This window comes from Giraffa tippelskirchi, chromosome 7 (assembly GCF_054371585.1).
Source record: "Giraffa tippelskirchi isolate mGirTip1 chromosome 7, T2T-mGirTip1v1.2.pri, whole genome shotgun sequence".
Taxonomy (NCBI): domain Eukaryota; kingdom Metazoa; phylum Chordata; class Mammalia; order Artiodactyla; family Giraffidae; genus Giraffa; species Giraffa tippelskirchi.
Genome location: NC_137281.1, coordinates 51,427,564 through 51,445,648, shown reverse-complemented (window position 1 = coordinate 51,445,648; position 18,085 = coordinate 51,427,564). Strand labels below are relative to the sequence as shown.

Below are 18,085 nucleotides of genomic sequence, written 5' to 3'. Positions count from 1 at the left end.
GAGACCAGGAACATAGTAGATGCTCAATAAATAGGTGTTGGATAATGAATGAGGATATGAATCGTTATGGAACTAGTTTTGGTTGTGTATCCCTTTATCTTCTGAGGCTGAATCACACTCACAGTCACTTCACTCATTCTTAATTAATTCATTTATTTCTTCATGGAACCCTCTTATCTTTACATAGTTCATGGATGCCTCAGGCAGACTGAATATCATTTTTCCTTTCACTGTTTAAAGAGACTAGTGTTTGGGTGTTTTGAGTTGCAGAATTTCGTAATTCTTTCTGCTACACATCTCTTGAGACCCCAATTACTGAGACTATAAGCCCCTCTAGAACCATAAGAGTTTCTTTGCAAAGATACTGCCATTATGCCTCTTGTGAAAAGCTCCCCCCACTCCATCTTTAGCTCAACTCAACAAGTTTCCATTGAATGCCCAGAACTAAAAGTCTTAAATGAAAATTGATTCCCTATCCCTTCTATTTTAACTGTCAAAATCATAGACTACATTGTTTCTGACTGAAAATCCACTAACAGCTTCCTGCCAATCATCCCGTTGCTCTTTCCCAGCGCAGGCACTACCATTATCAATGGGGAATCTATATTGTGAATGGTATTTATTACAAGAAAATCATGTGGCATAAAGAGAATAATTGCCTTCATAAGCATGTATTTTTTTATACTATGAGCTTCCCAGTGGGAAGTCATACTGGGGAAAGCATAATTGCTAATTCCAGTGTAACACATAACTCTGAGGAGTGTTTCATGGTCCGACTCTGAGTGTCATTTCTTCCTGTGGAGTGGAAAGGAAATAAGCTTCCATTGAGGAATCTACACAGGGTCCCAGACATGAGTTTTGCCTTATAATAACTTGAGAATGTACACGGAATCATCCTTATTATAAAAAAGAACCAATTTCACAGGGCTTAAATAACTTCTCATAAAATCACCTCCTTATAATTATGTGAAATCAGGATATAAGACCAAATTCCCTAAGGAATATGCAATGACTCTTTATCCTATATCAATGTTTCTTTTGCCAAATTTAAGAAATGAAGTGTCCTCAAGTGCCACCTACCCCCAAATATTTTCCTCATCACCCCATTTCACTATCTGAAAGTCCACCATTAAAATCATTCTTCAAAGGCTGGAGTCTTCTTAGGCTTCTGCTAAAATGGGCAATGTCTAGTGCAACCTCTTTTTTTCACGTTTGTGTGTGTGTGTCTAATTTATTTATTTTTAATTGAAGGATAATTGCTGTACACTGTTGTGTTGGTTTCTGCCATACATTAGCATGAATCAGCCTTAGGTATACATATGTCCCCTCCCTCTTGAACCTCTCTCCCATCTCCATCCCCATCCCACCCCTCTTGGTTGTCACAGACCACCGGTTTCAGCTCCCTGAGTCATACAGCAAATTCCCACTGACTGTCTGTTTCACATATGGTAGCGTATGTATATGTGTCCCTGTTGCTCTCTCCATTGGTCCCAACCTCTCCTTCCCCTACATGTGTCCACAAGTCTGTTCTCTATGTCTACGTCTCCATTCCTTCCTGCAGCCTCTTTTTTAAGTCAAGGAAAATTTATAGAATTTAGGGCGAAATGCACTGAGAATAATTTACAAAACAAATACAAAGCTAAATACAAAGCTGATACATTTAACACCAGGTTTAGATAATTTCTGAAGAATTGAAACTCCCTCTTTAGCTCTGGGGAGGTCTGAGGTCTGAGGTCTGAGGTCTGATCTCAGACTAGGGAAACACTGTCTTTCCCAGGATAACTGAATGTTGTCACAAAGATCCAAGGTGCTACATAGATCTGCATCTGGTGGACTGCAGTTCACACCCTGGTCCTGCCAGTTGCCATTCACATCCCCAGTATATGCTTGCCTAAGCCTAGGTTCAGACCTCAGCTCCACAACCTTCTGCCTGATTAGCTTTGGCAGTTAATCTACAGAAGTTAATCTACAGATAAATCAGTTAATCTACAGAAGTTTAATTTACTCATGAAAAAACGGGGTTATTTCTATCTCTCCCTTAGTGTTGTTATAGGATTAAACGAGATGGTTCTTAAAAGCACTTAGCCTAATGCTGGACACAGAAAGAGTAGTCAATATGTGGCAATAATAACAGTAGCCATGGTTGTTGCTGTCTTTACTGTTATTATTATCCAATACATATTATCCATTATTCAATAAGTTTCAATAGATCTGACTAAATGCCCCCTCCCCACCAATTGCTTTTCTTCAGCATTCCTCAGTGCAAAATGTGAGATGTCCTTTGACGATAAAATAGAATATTTACCTTATCTTCAAGGCTCATTTGTACCCAACATACAATTTTTTAAAAATTGCATTTTATTATAAAAATCTTCAAACCCAGCGAAAAGCTGAATTTTGCCGTTGGTGCATGTGCACTCATCATCTAGATTCTGCCTTTAACATTTTGTCCCCTACGTTTCTGCACTCTCTCTCCCTCCATGCATCCCTCTATCCATCCATTAATCCGCCCCATGGTTTTGATTTGATGAATTTCAAAGTGAGTTGTAGACATTGATATACCTTCCCCCTAAATACATTAGCATGCATATTGTTAACTAGTATTTGTGTATACTTTTTTTCTGTTTTGATGTAAAATTTACCCATGGTGAAATATATAAACCCTACATGTATATTCTCTGAGTTTAACATATGGACGCATCTCTGGAACCTAAACCCTTGTCAAGATGTAGAAGAGACTCATTATCCTAGAAAGTTCCCTCAAGCCTCTACCTAGCCAATTTTGACACTCCCCCAGTAACCCCAAAACAACCACTACTCTGATTATTGGGTACCATAGATTAGGTTTTTTCTGTTCTAGAACTTGGTATAAGTGGAATTATGCAGCATGCACTCTTATACAAGGCTTCCTTCACGCAGCACATTTTTTAATGTTAACCCACGTTGCACCAATGCACCCTCTGAGAGTACAAACAACATTTTTTGAGTTGCTGCCAGCAAAAGTCTTTCACATTTTATCTTGCTCCGTGTTAGGCTTAAATTCCTATGCCATCCACACTTGTCTCATGGTCCCTGGCCCTTCACTTTCCCAGCTCAGGGCCTTTGCTTGCAGTCTTCCTCCCTGTGAGGCCCTAGCCTCTGCCATCCCTTTCCAGCTTTCCCTCCAAGGCTCATCTCCAGTCCCAGCACCTCCCTGACTCCTCTGAGGACTACCATGCGTTTCTCCCTGAGCTCTGGACAGAACTCCCAGCTTACTGACGGATGTTGCCACTGGTGGTCAGGTCCTGGTTGTAGGCTAGGAGGGAATAAGGGATGGAGAAAGGAACTGAGCGTCCCAGGGAGGGGCACTCTTTACTTATAAGAACCAAATTAAGCAAGACCAGAGTGGTACCTGCAAGACCCCAAAGAGAAAAGAAATGAGGAGAGAGATAGAAGAGGTTCAGGGATCAGCTCTGTCTGAGTGATGGGTGTGAGTTGGGTTGAGGCTGATGGTTCAGAAGAGAGAGAGGGAAGCTGTAAGGAGTAACTGCTCTCATGTGTAAGTTGTCTAAGTACAAAATAACTGGATTGATTTTCCTCATGGCCAGTGGGAGTGCTTCTCCTTGCTACACAGTCATGCAACATACGTCTCATTTTGTCAAATAAACTGCAAGGAAGTCTCTTACTATTGACCGGGACAAAGTTTCATAAGGTGTTTATTTTGTTCCCCATGGTAACTGCACACAGGAGCCACAGTAGATACCCACTGATTGCAAACAACGCCTCTCCCCTGACTATTCATTGTAGCAATTAGTTTTATTGATATTTGGGGGGCTGATTTTAATGTGTATTTGACTGAATTGACCATTTCAGCGACTAGGCTTTGCAGCAGCTATGTCCACCAACTCTACCAAGAAAATGGGAACTGGAGACTTTTCCCATTTTATTGCCATTTTGCTACTATACCATGGTAATATCTCACCACGAATGTTCATGATCTAAGGTCAATTTTTGTTTTAAAAATATGATATCAACCTCTTTTTTTGTTGCTCTAAAATTAAAATAGAAAACTTTGTACCCAAAGTTTTGTCCCTCAGACTTCAAACCTAGTGCTTACATCTGTTTATAGGCCAGCAATAACTCCACTGGGCCTCCCGGGTGGCTCAGATGGTAAAGAATCTGCCTGCCAATGTAGGATATGCGGGTTTGATACTTGGGTCAGGAAGATGCCCTGGAGAAGGAAATGGCAACCCACTCCAGTATTCTTGCCTGTAGAATCCCATGGACAGAGGGAATTGGTGGGCTACAGTCCATGGGGTCACAAAAGAGTCAAGACACGACTGAACCAATAAACCACCACCATCAGCAATATCTCCACTGGAGGAGGGAAAGGGTCCAACAGCCACCGGACATCAGTCCCTTACCTCTTCATGTTTCTTACTTCCCTAACCCAGTAGACAGCCACAATTAAGACAAATTCTTATTCAGTCTAACAAGATCAGAAACAATTCAGTGTCAGCAGACTCACTTTTATGCCTTTAATATTTTGTATTTTGCCAATATTTCAAGGTACTTTGAAGGTCCTCTGCTTTTTCATGAGGGCTGGGCATGAATGTTCAGGAGCGATCATTGTAATGACATCTCTCTGATTAAAAAGACAGCTAGTGAAATTGAGATAGAACATCAAATTCAGAAACATCATTAGCAGGATTCTATTTTGGCTGGGTCGAATCTTCTGCAGGGTCACCATGTTGCCTTCATTGAGTCTGACCATTTTATATCATTTAGATTGAAACAGACCCATCATGTCACAGGCAAATGCCTTTATCATATTTAATTAACCCAACACCATGTAATAATCTCCCTGGTAATTATCCCTGGCCAGTACTTGAAAGCATGAAGGAACAAATAAATCCTCCCAGTTGCAGGTATATGTAAGCTGTTACTTGGTGCCATGGCAGAGGAGTATTGACAAGTTACTATGCAATACTAATTATACTAAGAAAATGTAAATGGCTTCATCAAAAAAGAAAGAGCCAGATGGCAGGTTTTATATACTGTATCCTCATATGTTAGGAAATAGGGTATTAAAAAGGTATCCTGCCCTCTGCATCAGAGAAGAAGGAGGAATAAAGGTACCTGTGTCTTTACGGATGCCAGACTGAACCTCCAACTGGGGAGGTTGTTTGGAAGGAGGTAACATTCAGAAGGACATTAGTGGCTGTTGGTATTTACATCTCATGATGCTACCCAGGACATAGGTGAAGGAATGTTACTTAGGACGATGCTACTTTTTTCTTGTGATAGTAGTTGCTGTAGAGAGAGATGAGGGGAACTTACCTGTTCCACGGTGCCCTGGCTTTTCCTTCCTGCTGGCAAATGATAAATTATTCACAAAAAGACACGTACCCACCATGTGGTGAATCAGTGGGCCTCCACTGAGCTGGTTTTTCTAATGCATCAGCAAGAACAGACTTACCTGAATGCATTGCAGTTAAAAAACAAAATTCAGTTGGAAACAATAGACTTAAATCTGCAACAGCACATGGCAGAAAGGAAATTTGATTTCAAAGGTGAGATTTGGCAAGCCTGTGAATGCACTCTGCAAACTGCACAAGGAATTGGATTTTTAATAAGCGTAGAGTTAGTTCTGAATTCTCTTGTTCTTGAATTGCATACCATCTCACCCAGCTGCTGTCCCCAGCTAATGTCACCAGAGCTGAAGTGACAGCCGAAGTGTAACTGTGGCTTAGTAATCATTTGAGTCTGATTCTCTGGTTAGGTTGGGCTGCTACCTGCCATAACACATGGCTGTTATTAGCCTTATTAGAAAACAAATTTGGAAACCATTAACCAAGAAGGGTGTTTGAATAGTAATGTTCTCCCTTACTTTCCACTCCTTATTATTTCATCTATGTGTGTGTATCTGTGTGTATGTCGAGCTATTGTTACTTAACCAGTCAATCAAAATGCTGTTTATTATAAAAGTAATTCTCCTTAATTAGAGAAAATTTGGGACATAAAAAGGAAGAGAAAGAAAAGCACTCAAGGGTTGCAGCCCAAACATGATCAGTAGTAACAATTTACAGTAGTTATTTAGAGGCTTTTTCCTTTATGCATGCATTTTAAGTTGGTTTAGTTTTTATACGGTTAGACTCATCATGAATCATATATTCAATATTCTGCTTGAAAATCATAAGTTTAGCCTATATAATTAAATTAGCTATAATTATGCTTCGAGCTGTATTACCATTCCAAACATAGATATCATTTTATAATTTTTACACAGTCAGTTCTCAATGGCTACATAATATTCCTCTGTTTAGATTTATCATATTTTGGTTAAGCATTTCCTTATTGTAGCATTCTTGAACTCAGTATTCTCAGTGTTTTTTTTTCTCTGTATATTAAAAAATCTAAGCTGTGACTTTAGTATAAATTAAAATTTGCTTGCTTCATTTCACAAATCTTTTCACATTGTTTCATAGTTTTTTATAAACATATTTTTCTTAAGTTCAGAAACAAAAGTTTTATTCTTTAATCAAACAACGGAGACAGTGCATGCTTCCTTGACAGGCCGAAAGGCCATCCAGGGTGCTTTGTGGGGTCATCAGTCAGCGGGGAGGGGGTGGAGTTCTCACAGAGGGAGCAGCTGTGGTGCAAAGGCTCCAGGTCTTAGATCCAGGCCCAGCATCCCTGCACGTGGCTCGCTGCCACCATCTTGAGCTGAGTGTCTGGTGAAGCTTCTGCACTCGGTCCTGAGAGCTGAGGTGTTGGCACAGCTGTTTCGTACTTAGAAGTCTGGTCAGAGGCACCGAGTGTAAGGTCCCTGCTAGTGGCCCCTGTGAGTGAGTGAAACTCGACTGGTTTCAGGACCTAATGAAGCTCTGGTTCTTGATGTCTCATCTCAGAAAAAAATTCAGTGACAGACCAAGTGATAAGTAAGAAGTGGATCTATTTAGAGAGAAACGCACTCCACAGACAGTGTGGGCCACCTCAGAAGGCTAATGCTGCCTTGGGAGAAACACACTCCACAGAGTGCGGGCTGTGGCAAGTGAGAGTGTCCTATGAACATAATTTTCAATGGTCATATATTTTTTAAAAGCAGAAAGCAGCCTTTCCATCAGGCAGAAAATTAATCAGCCCTGATGAGAAGCAGAGCTGAGAATGGCGGCCTGTAATTAAGGGATGTGTGCCTTTTGGATTATCTTGTTAGTTTATCAAGAAAACATTTATTATAATTAATTCTTGGACAAGTTGCAACACTCCAAACCCACCCAACAAGGACTCTGAATCTGTCTACCCCGGGTGAAGCAAGACCTTCCAGCTGGGTCCCCTGGACTTGGGCCAACTTTGCACCTCCAAACAACCTTAGCATGATGTCTTATCTTAAGCAACTGCCTTATGCAGTCAATGGGCTGAGTCTGACCACTTCGGGCATGGACTTCCTGCACCCCTTGGTGGGCTACCCAGCCACCCCTTGGAAACAGTGGCAGGAGAGGACAACATTCACTTGAGTGCAGCTGGGTGTGCTGGAAGCTCTGTTTGCTAAGACCCGATACCCAGAGATCTTCATGTGGGAGGAGGTGGCGCTGAAAACCAACTTGCCTGAATCCAAGGTACAGGCATGGTTTTAGAATCAAAGAGCAAAGTGCCACCAACAGGGGTAGCAACAGCAGAATGGAGGTCAAAACAAAGTAAGACCTGCCAAAAAGAAGATGTCTCCTGCCCAGGAAGTGAGTTCAGAGGGTGGATCAAGTGGCCAGTTCACTCTCCCTTCTAGCACTGCAGTCCCAGTCATTTCCAGCAGCAGTACTCCTGTGTCTGTCTGGAGCCCAGCTTCCATCCCCCCACTGTCAGATCCCCTGTCCACCTCCTCTTCCTGCATGCAGAGGTCCTACCCCATGACCTATACTCAGACTTCAGGTTACAGTCAAGGATATGCTGGCTCAACTTCCTACTTTGGGGGGCATAGACTGTGGATCTTATTTGACCCCTATGCATCACCGGCTTCCTGGACCAGGGACCACACTCAGTCCCATGGGTACCAATGCAGTCGCCAGCCATCTCAATCGGTCCCCAGCTTCTCTTTCCACCCAGGGATATGGAGCTTCAAGCTTGGGTTTTAACTCAACCACTGATTGCTTGGATTATAAGGACCAAACTGCCTCCTGGAAGCTTAACTTCAATGCTGACTGCTTAGATTATAAAGATCAGACATCTTCGTGGAAATTCCAGGTTTTGTGAAGACCTGTGGAACCTCTTTTTGTGGGTGACTTTTAAATATACTGGGCTGGACATTCCAGTTTTAGCCAGGCGTTGGTTAAAAGAGTTAGATGGTATGATGCTCAGACTCATCTTCTGATCAATGTCCTGGGAGGCATAGAAGGAAAATGAAAGGCCTTCGAGGGGCCTACCAACCAGCTACCTGAAATGGACAAACCAATCTACTTAATACTTAAGATGCTGTCATAGTTTTAGATCATTGGTTTTCCTGAATCACAAAGTGATGGAAAGCATTCTAGCCATGTGCAACCAAATACCACCAAAAATAAGCAAGCAGAACCAAAGTGTGAGGGGAAGGAGGGAAGAACATAGCCTTCTTAGGCAGAGGTGCTCCAGTGTTTTAGGAACGGACAGTGTCTCAAGCTCTCTCACATTTCATGACCAGCTGGTGGTTGGCCCTGAAACGCTTTTCAGGGCTGTGTGAACTGTGCGACTGATTGTCCTAGCTGCATTACTTTATTTAAAAAATAATGTTCATAAGGAGTCAATATGTAGTTTAAAAGACAGCGTGTGTCTTATATAAATGGTACATCTGTGGTTTTTAATCTGTGCTAGACTGTGATCTCCTGTTACTATATGCAACCTTGAACTCCACCACTGCAGGGGTTCCTCTGTGCTTAAATAGGCTATAATTATAAGTAAATTCAGAGCAACTGAGGACTTATCTAAAAAGATTACCTTTGGCTGGAGGTGAGCTGCACTGAAACTTTACAACAAAATGTCTCTGGACAAGGAGAATAAGAGAAGAGAAACAAAAGGACACTAAATCATCATGTAATTTACTGTTGGTAAGCCTAGCAGTAGAGAGACATTGGTCAATTGCTCTGACCCTGACGAATTTATAAACTGAGATCATCGTTGTTTATGCTTGCAGATGCTAACTGGAAAAATTATATATGCAAAAACCTTTCTTCCTGGTTTGGCAGATATGTATAATTATATTAAAATGGTTCTAGCACACACACAAAAAAATCAGAAAGCAGCCTCATAACTACTCCTTTGTGTTTAACTCCTTTAGCTACTCCTTTGTGTTCAACTACTGAGATGAAGGTGCTTTCTAATTTTTTAGAATATTGAATGATAGGTTCATTAGTTAATCAAAATGCATTATGTACCAATTATATACAAAGCACTAGGCTAAACTGGTTATATTTGTGCTTAAACCTTTTTCAAGTTTAGGAAGCTTTACTTAGGATGTCTAAAATAGGTGCCATTGAATCGAGTGGGATGTGTGCTTTTAAGGTTGTGGGTAGATGTTTGCCTGATGGTTTTGGTGAAGGTCTGTTATTAATCTATTTTACCACCAGCACTTCATGAGTGCTTGTTTCACCACTTCTGGGCAATAAGTGTTATTTTCCCCGATGAGAAGAAGGTAGAGATTGTGGCACAAGGAACTTGACTGGATCATGAGCAAAACGTTGGTCCCGTCCCTTCGAGGGATCCTCGTTACTTGTTACCCTCCACTGAGCCCTGTCTGACTGCCCTGGTTTTGGGGGAAGGATGGAGCTCAGAAACAAGGCATGCTTGGATTTTAAGGTCACAGAGCTGGTCATCTGGGACCAGAGCTTTTCCAGAAGACTCGTTCCCTCTGCAGAGGGAAAGATAAATGGAGGTCCATTTCAAGAAGACAGCCAAAGAGCTTAAACTCTGATTCAAAAGGGTGGTGAAAGCTCAGCAGGACGTCACACAGTCCTCCTAGCTGGGCGGACTCAGTCATCAACTATTCCAAGTGGAACTCTGACCTGGAGGGTAGGACAGACACTCTCTTTAATAACAGTAGTAACAACAGCAGCATTTACGGAAGATATATCATGAGCCGGACTGCATGCTAATCCTCCTAGATGACTTATCTGTTTTCATTCTCCCAACAACCCTAGTAGTAGGGACTTTGTTGTTGTTCAGCCACCAAGCCATGTCAGACTCTCTGTGACCCCCCGGACTGCAGCGCGCCAGGCTCCTCTCTCCTCCACTGTTTCCCAGAGTTTGCTCAGATTCACGTCCATTGAGTTGGTGATGCTGTCTTACCATCTCATCCTCTGTCTCCCCCTTCTCCTTTTGCCTTCAATCTTTCCCAGCATCAGAATCTTTTCCAGTGGATTGGCTCTTCACATCAAGTGGCCATAGTGTTAGAACTTCATCTTTGGCATCAGTCCTTCCAATGAATATTTGAGGTTGATTTCCTTTAGACTTGACTGGTTTGATCTCCTTGCAGTCCCAGGGACTCTCAAGAGTCTTCTCCAGCACCATTATCTAATAAGGCAGGGACTTATAAGGCCCCTTTTACAGATGAAGAAATATAAACTCATAGAGCTTAAGTAACTTTTCTAGTCATACAGTTTGTATCAGAATCAAGACGTGAACTCAGAGCTTTCGAAGGCATGTCCTTGAAACTGTCAGTTTGGTTCCTCTGAAGCAGACTCTGTATGAGAAGTTGTGTGAAAGTGACTTGTTAGAAAGAGTCCCAGGCAACACTGTTAGGGAGGTGGGGAAGTAAGACTGGGAAAGGGGAGGGTGAGCAAGGGTGTGGTGTCAGGCCAAGTCCTAGAGATAAATTTGGCCCAATCCCTCAGGGAAACTGGAGAGTTGTGGGTGGCACTTCCATGTTGGCCCATTAGTGGGGAGGGGTCTTGAGTATTTATATCTCTGAACCAACCAGTCCAACCCGTTCTGGGGGCTTCTAGGATGAGAGACAAGCAGGAACATAAATGCCCAGACACTTCCTGTCCTCCCTGATTACAGGCAAAACAGATCCTGGCAGCCAGGATGCAGCCTTTGTAAAAGAGAAACACAGAGGCCCATGGTGTGCAGGCACTGGCTTGAAACTAACTGTTCATGAGCGTTGGATGTTAAATTGTTAGGAATTTTGCAAGCTAGTTAACCTCACATTGATAGCTTGAAATCAGCCATGGTGGGAGTAGTTACACCATGGAAATTGGCTTACATTACAAATTAGGGCTCTCCCATCCCCAGAGGTGGTAGTTAAATATTTGCCCGCATACCACTGCAGGTGCTGGCTATTAGGAAAGAATGCACGCTGGGACTGGTGTGCAGTAAAGTGGCAAAGAGGTCTGAGGGGATGTGGATGGAGCACTGATAGTATCTGCTGCCTTGCTAATCTATAGCAAGTGCTACATGCATCATAAGCCCACTCCTCCCCCACCTGCCTGCAGGCACGCACGCACACACACGTGTGTGCACGCACACACATGCATGCACAGACACGCACACACACACACACACTGGCAAGGCAGTGGGCCCTGGGAGAAAGGGAACTGGTGAGAAAGAGGGTGACCAGCTGGATTTCAGGGCAGAGTCACATCTCTGAAACTGGACAGGGCCTGGGTAGGAGGAATGACAAACAGACAAACCCAGGAAGAAGCTAGATAACAGCTAACGAAGTGAGTGAGCATTTTATGGTGCCAGACACTGAGTTAAATGCTTCAGTTTGGTGACTCTTCATAGGAGCCCTGGGAGGTAGAAATTACCATCATCTCCACCATCTCATTTTTACAGATGATGAAACTGAGATTTAGAGAGGTAACTTGTCCAGCGTCATAGGGAAAGAATTGAGCTTTGAACACATTAAGTCAGATTTCAAAGGCAAATCATTTTTAAGGCCAGAATACTTTCCATAAGTCAACCCATGAGCCAATGAGATGGGGGTATAAGGTGGTAAAATGGTCATCAGGATGCCCCAGTATTAATACCCTAATCTTACACAGTCTGGTTGTCAGAAAAGGAAATGCAGAAGGAACACCAAAGCCAGAAGTAGTGGTTGGGTCTTGGTGTGGAAAGTATGGTACCCATCTCCCCTCAAGTGATGGAGCTCCAGGTATACTGTCTTCCTCTCTCTGAAGCAGCTCAAGGCTGGGGCCCATCACGCAGGATGCAGAGGCTGAGAAAGGCAGAAAAAACCTGGGGGTATGGGCTGAGCCAGCAAACACATTTTCAATCAGGCTTGTCTGAATTCTCTTGTGGCAACAAAGATAAATGTCCCTCTTATTCTCTGTGGCTTTCTTTGCCACTTTGTGAAAGTCCCTCGTCTCCGCTCTCTGGTTTGCCCGTCCCTGGATTGATGCAGTGGTCAGCAGCAAGTGAGTGTGGAAAGGTCTCGGAAGCTGCTGCTCTAGCTTCATCACTGTGGTCCTCTGCTCCTCATGCTTTGGTGCCCCAGGGATCCTTTGACATGGGCGGTTTTGTAGGGGGAAGTAGTGGAGGTAATTGTCTCTGGGACATAGTGGAGACATCTGAAAATTTCCTTCGAGTATTATTAGCTCGTTACAGTTTTCTGTTTGGGGGTTTATATCTTCGGTTTTATCCCATAACAGTTTAGAGCTGCCTTTCAAGTGTCATTGTTCTCCAGTACTTTTGCACTTTCTTCTCACTTACAAACATAAAGCAACTTCACTGAAGCAAATTGAACATAAAACCTTTCTTATTTTGCCAATGTTACATTTTGTTTTCATTTTCTTAATTCATCCAAGAATATTGTTTTCCTTTACATCTGATTATTCGATGGAGCTTGCTTTTAAAAAAAAATCTGTCTGTCTACCACTAGGTCAAGAATGTAGGTCTGGGGCCACTGCCTGGGTTTGAGACCCAGATCTTCCATGTACTGTGTACAACTTTAGATCTGTTCCTTAATTTCTGTATGTGTTGGTTTGTCCATCTGTAAATTGCAGCTACTTACAGTACTTTTCTCACAGGTTATTGGGAAAGATAAGTGGGTGCATATGCACAGAGCCCTTAGAAATATGTCTGGCCCAGAGTAAGTGCTGTGTATTGTCAGCTACAACATGTATTCTTCAATTTTTATCTTGACCTTCAAGAAAGAATTCTTTTATTCAAGAAGCATTTATTCAGCACTTAGCATATGCTTGGTTTTATGTTATGCATTTCCTTATCTATTTCGTCTAATACAACTTAACTCTCACCACCACGCTGTGTTAAAGTCATTATTGTTCCTGTTTTCCGGGATCTGAACCCTGGAAACGGCATGTGCCAGGTGTGTTTTCCAGGACTGGTGAGGCTGTGCCATAATCACAGACCAGCACAGGTCTCAGAATTTGCTCCCAACACAGGTCTCGTTCTCTCTCTTGAGCAACCAAGTCAGGGAGCACTCCCCGGTGAGGGGGCTGAGTGAGCGAGGCTGCCCTCTCTAATTGCCCCTCCAGGACTAACTGTGCTCCTACAGTTACTACTGCTGGGAGAAGAGCATTGGGAAAGTCTCCTCGGAGATGCTGTGACCTGGGAAGGAAAGGGGCCACTTCTGCCCACAGCCTACATGCAAGAGCGCCTCGAGGTCTCTGCCCAATGGTCTTAGGAATCGTAACCCTCATGTGTGCCTGGAAGGAGAACAGGGCAGAGTGTGGTGGGTGATGGAAGTCTTCACCAACCACATGTGATTTTGAGCACATTGCTTAACCGTTCTAAGCCTCAGTTTCCTTATTCGTGAAATGGGAATGGAATTGCACCTGCCACTACTACGTACAGTTGTGATACAGAGTGAATGCGAGATGAGAACGTAAAGCTTTTAGAACAGCACCTGGCACACAGGAAACAGCCATTGTGTGGTCACTAGTATCATCCTCTACAGGAGAATAAGCAGTGCTTCATAAATCAGGGGTTTCCGTAGCCACCGCTTGGGATTCAGTCATGAGTGAACTTGAGTTTCAGTTCTGTCACTTACCAGCTGTATGAGCCTGGGAAGTATTTTGCCTTCTCCTACCTTCACTTTCCTCATCTACAAAATGGAGTGGACTCATACCCTTCTCACAGGCTGTGTCAAAGGTAAGATCACTAACATGTATTGATTCTTCAGTAAGATGAGCCAAGTGTTTAAAATCTGTTGCATCAGCTGAAGAAACTGGCCACAGAGAGGTTAAGTAAGATGCTTGACATTCTCTAATATGTTGGTGAGCAGTGGAGCTACGATTAAAAAGCAGGTGGTTTGGCTTCTCAGCCAAGGACTTTAACTTGTACACCTCACAGCCTCCTGGAGACCCACTAAGAAAGCTTCCAGCACAGGGCGAGATACACTGCTGAGCCTCTCAGCATCAGTGCATTCCTTCTTTGCTTGAATATATGCTGAAGAAAATATCCTTTAGCTTGCTCCTGGACTAGATTCCATTTGAGACATATACTAATGGCTGTTTTCTGTGAATGGATGGAGGTGTGAAGAGAGGAATAGGAAAGGGTAGTATTTATGCCATGTGCCTTTGCAAGAATATCAAAACCTGTACACAAAAAGCCTAGCACAGAGTTGCTGCTCACTTAGCAGGAGCCCTTGATAATTTTTAATAAGCGGCCATGCTTATGGGGAGTCTCAGGAAAATGGGACACACAAAAGGACGAGATGGACATAGTGGCAAATTTACTAACCCACAAACAGCCTGCAGACAGGGACCTTCTTCTCACATAAGAATCTATTTGATTTTGGAGCACTAGTTTTAACTGAATGAGAAGGTTAAATCCATACTCTGTGTTCTATTTTCATTGTATGTAGATGGGCTGACTATGGAGTTGGTTTTCTTACCAGAGTAAACACCTGGTAATTAAAGGTATAATCAGACATGGGGGAACTGTCTTGGGAAAGCAGAACTGGTGAGGTAACTTCATTCTGCCCTTTCTCTACCAGAGCAGAGGTAGGGGGTTCCACTTCCAGCTGTAGTGCAGATAGAGAGCTAAGTGTCCTAGCGCTTTGCACAGAACTAAAGCCCTGGAAATTTTGGTTAAACCCTGAGACTCAGTTACCGAGCTCAAAGTTAATTTCTGCTATATGCCAGATACTGTGCTTTTCACAGACATCCGGTTTACCTTTCTCAGAAAACTGATGAAACCAAGGTTCTTGTACCTACTATGCAGATGAGGAAGTTGAGGATCAGCATAGTGAGACCTGATGTCAGTTCACATGTTGCAGAACTGACAATCAAAAAGATGAAACAGTGCGAAGATGTAGTATTAAGATGGTTCCAAGGTTTTATGTTCCATAACTCCACAGTATGTTCTTTGTAAATGGTGTCTCCTGGGGTTGGGCAATTTGAGGAGCCCTGTATGGGCATGAGCTAAAACATTAAGTAGATGCAACAGGCCTTGTCTTTCCTGACAGTTTTGTACTCTGGTCAATAATATCTATGTTGCTTGTCTAATACTATGTAACAAAGTACTCTAAGACTTAGTGGCTTAAAATTGCAAAATTTATTATCTCAAAGCTTCTGTATGTCAGGAATCAGATGAGGAAAGTGAGGTACAGAGAAGTTGAGGTCTTGCCCAACGTCACATAGCTGGTTGGTCCTTAGGTTGGTGCTCTGGCTACATAAAGGCTGCAGTCATCTCCAGGTTCTACTGGGTGTGGGTTCGCTTCCAAGCTTACTTATGAGGTTGGTGGCAGGATCCTGTCCTTGAAGGCTGCTAGGGCCTTACTTCCTTGTTGGCTCTTGGCTGGGGGAAGCCTTCAGTTCCTTGCCATACGGACTTCTCTGTAGAGCAGTTCACAACATGGCAGCCTGCTTCTTCAGAGTGAGCAAGTGAAAAGAAACAAAGATCCAAAATGCCAACAAGACAGAAATTATGTTTTGAGTAACGTAATCATGGAGGAGACAGCCCACCACCATTGCCATATTCTATTAATTAGAAGCAAGTCACTAAGTCCATTCCATGCTTAACAGGAGGGGTTACCCAAGAGCGTGCATGCAGGATGGCAGGGATCACTGAAAGTTAGGTACTGCCTACCACACCATCTGTGATTACTTGAATGCAAAATAATGCTTCAAATTACTTACACTGAGTAGAATTGTCTTTCCAGAAATACTTGCTTGTCTTGAGAAGTCATGCTCCCCCTTGTACCTGCCTACATACTCTTCATAGCATAAAGCATCCCATTGTGCAAAGCCCAGGATAGCCATCAAGCTTTACTGGTCTAGACGTATTAAGTCTCTTTTGATAACTTTCTATCCAGCTGCTTTGCTCCATGACGCTAAAGCCAGGATAGCTGCTAAGTTTTGAGTGATGTAGCTCTGCCATGTAGCTGCCAGGTCCTTTCTACACAGTACGTGCTGGTCTTTGAAGGAGTCTCCCTGGAGTGGAAGACTTTCTGCTCTCTCATGATGCAGACTTTGCCTCAGACCCCACTGCAGCTCCTTTTTGGGGATGGTCTTTGGAATCCCACCAAAACAAAACAAAAATCTGCCTCCTTTCCTTAACACGTGATCACCGGGAAGTATTTATTACTTATGGTTGGCTGGGAGGCATCCCCTTCCTTATTTATTATTCCATTTTCTTCCTAGAACTAATAGTTTTGAACTCAGCCCTAACCAGAGCCCAAGTATAACAGCTTTATGCTTTGGGCACACAGGCAATAGGAACCGGTATTTAATCATTTCCAAATTTAAGACATGGCAAAGACTACCACCTCCCTTCCTATCTTTCAAAAGGGGATTTAAAATGTTAGATTGACTGTGTCAGGGACTGACATCCTAGATTGTGAATCCTGGGATGGTTTTAAATAAAAGTGTATGTATGAGAAAAGAGAATGATCAGGAATCCACCCTGAGGATTGCTGGGTATGTTCATAAATCTCAGATGGAAATATTGAGATTGCAGAGAGTGAGGAAAGGTGCTGGGCTTTGTAGCAGAAATGAAAGAAAGCCTTAAAGTGTAAAGATTTGGGGAGGTAGGAGGATAAACTTGAGTAATCAGCCTATTAGAAGTTATTTTTTTAATGAAATAAATATGTAAAGATGTTGTGTGCTAAGTTCCATTCTAAGCACTTGAAACATTTAACCCCTAGGAGGAAAACATAAGTTGCCCCATTTTACAGATGAGGAAACTGAGGGACAGAGAAGTTGAGCACTCGCCCAACGTCACACAGTTGGTAGGAAGCAGTCCAGCTTAAGAACCTATGTCTCTACCATTGTACTTTGCTACTTCCCAGAACCATCCATCCAGAACAGAGCAGAGGCTGCTTCAGGAATTGCTGTGCAGAGCTCAGGGGTCCCTGTCAAATCAGGCTGCTCACACAGCAGGGCTTATTCTCCGGGGTTCTGGAAAAATGATTGCTTACTTGAGGCAAAAGGAATTTAAAGTAGGTTGTGCAGAAGAGAGGGCTTGGGAGTGGATGTAGAAGGTTGGTCAGTTGTTCCAAAGAGCAGGGCTGTAGGAGGCAGGAAGGAAAGCCAGAAAAATGGGAAATAAGGATCTAAACGCTCCTAGGAATTTCCCTGTAACCAATCAGCTCTACTTTGGGAATTTACCTGGGTGCTACTCTTTTCCACTGGAACCAGATAGCTGGAGTTGTTTAGACTGGGGAATGCAGTGAGCCAGGGTGTCTGTGTGAGTGTGTGTTTACTCTCACATTTCTTTTGTGTAGCACATGGTGGCAGGAGGATACTGGGGGGAGGTTAAATGCAGACAAGGGAAAGGGGGAGGGTCATGTCTTATTGCACACACATACCTTTGACAGCCCTGGCAAATCGATCTGTCCCCCAAAGAGCCAAGCACATCTGTACACGTGTATTATGTCAGCGGCACCTTTCCCAGACAGGTGCACTTCTGGGGACACAGTCTCTGCCCTTGTGCCAAGAGCCGATTCCTTTTGCCCAGGATTTCAGGTGCATAGATGATTGACATAAACAAACTGAAAGCTTGGTTTAAATCAAGCAAGGAGTTTTGCAACACATCTAATGACACATCTTGTTCCCTTTTCATTTGTAGCAATTGAGGGGAGGGGAAGGCCAGTACTATACATTTAAGAGGAAAACCATGGGCGTATTTACAGACCCAAGTGGTTACAACAGAAGTGGTTTATTTGAAAGCGCTGTCT

At 43.1% G+C, this 18,085-nt stretch overlaps 1 protein-coding gene and 1 pseudogene across 6 annotated transcripts in view; both read left to right on the top strand.

Annotated features, from left to right (window-relative positions):
* The window catches only part of CDH13 (cadherin 13), a 1,025,542-nt gene that overhangs the window by 122,771 nt on the left and 884,686 nt on the right, over positions 1-18,085 (top strand). The gene's annotated exons all lie outside the window — the stretch shown is intronic.
* On the top strand, positions 7,356-8,531 carry LOC145512150 (homeobox protein OTX2 pseudogene; annotated as a pseudogene). The gene has a single exon (XR_014058331.1). The product of XR_014058331.1 is annotated as a homeobox protein OTX2 pseudogene (transcript).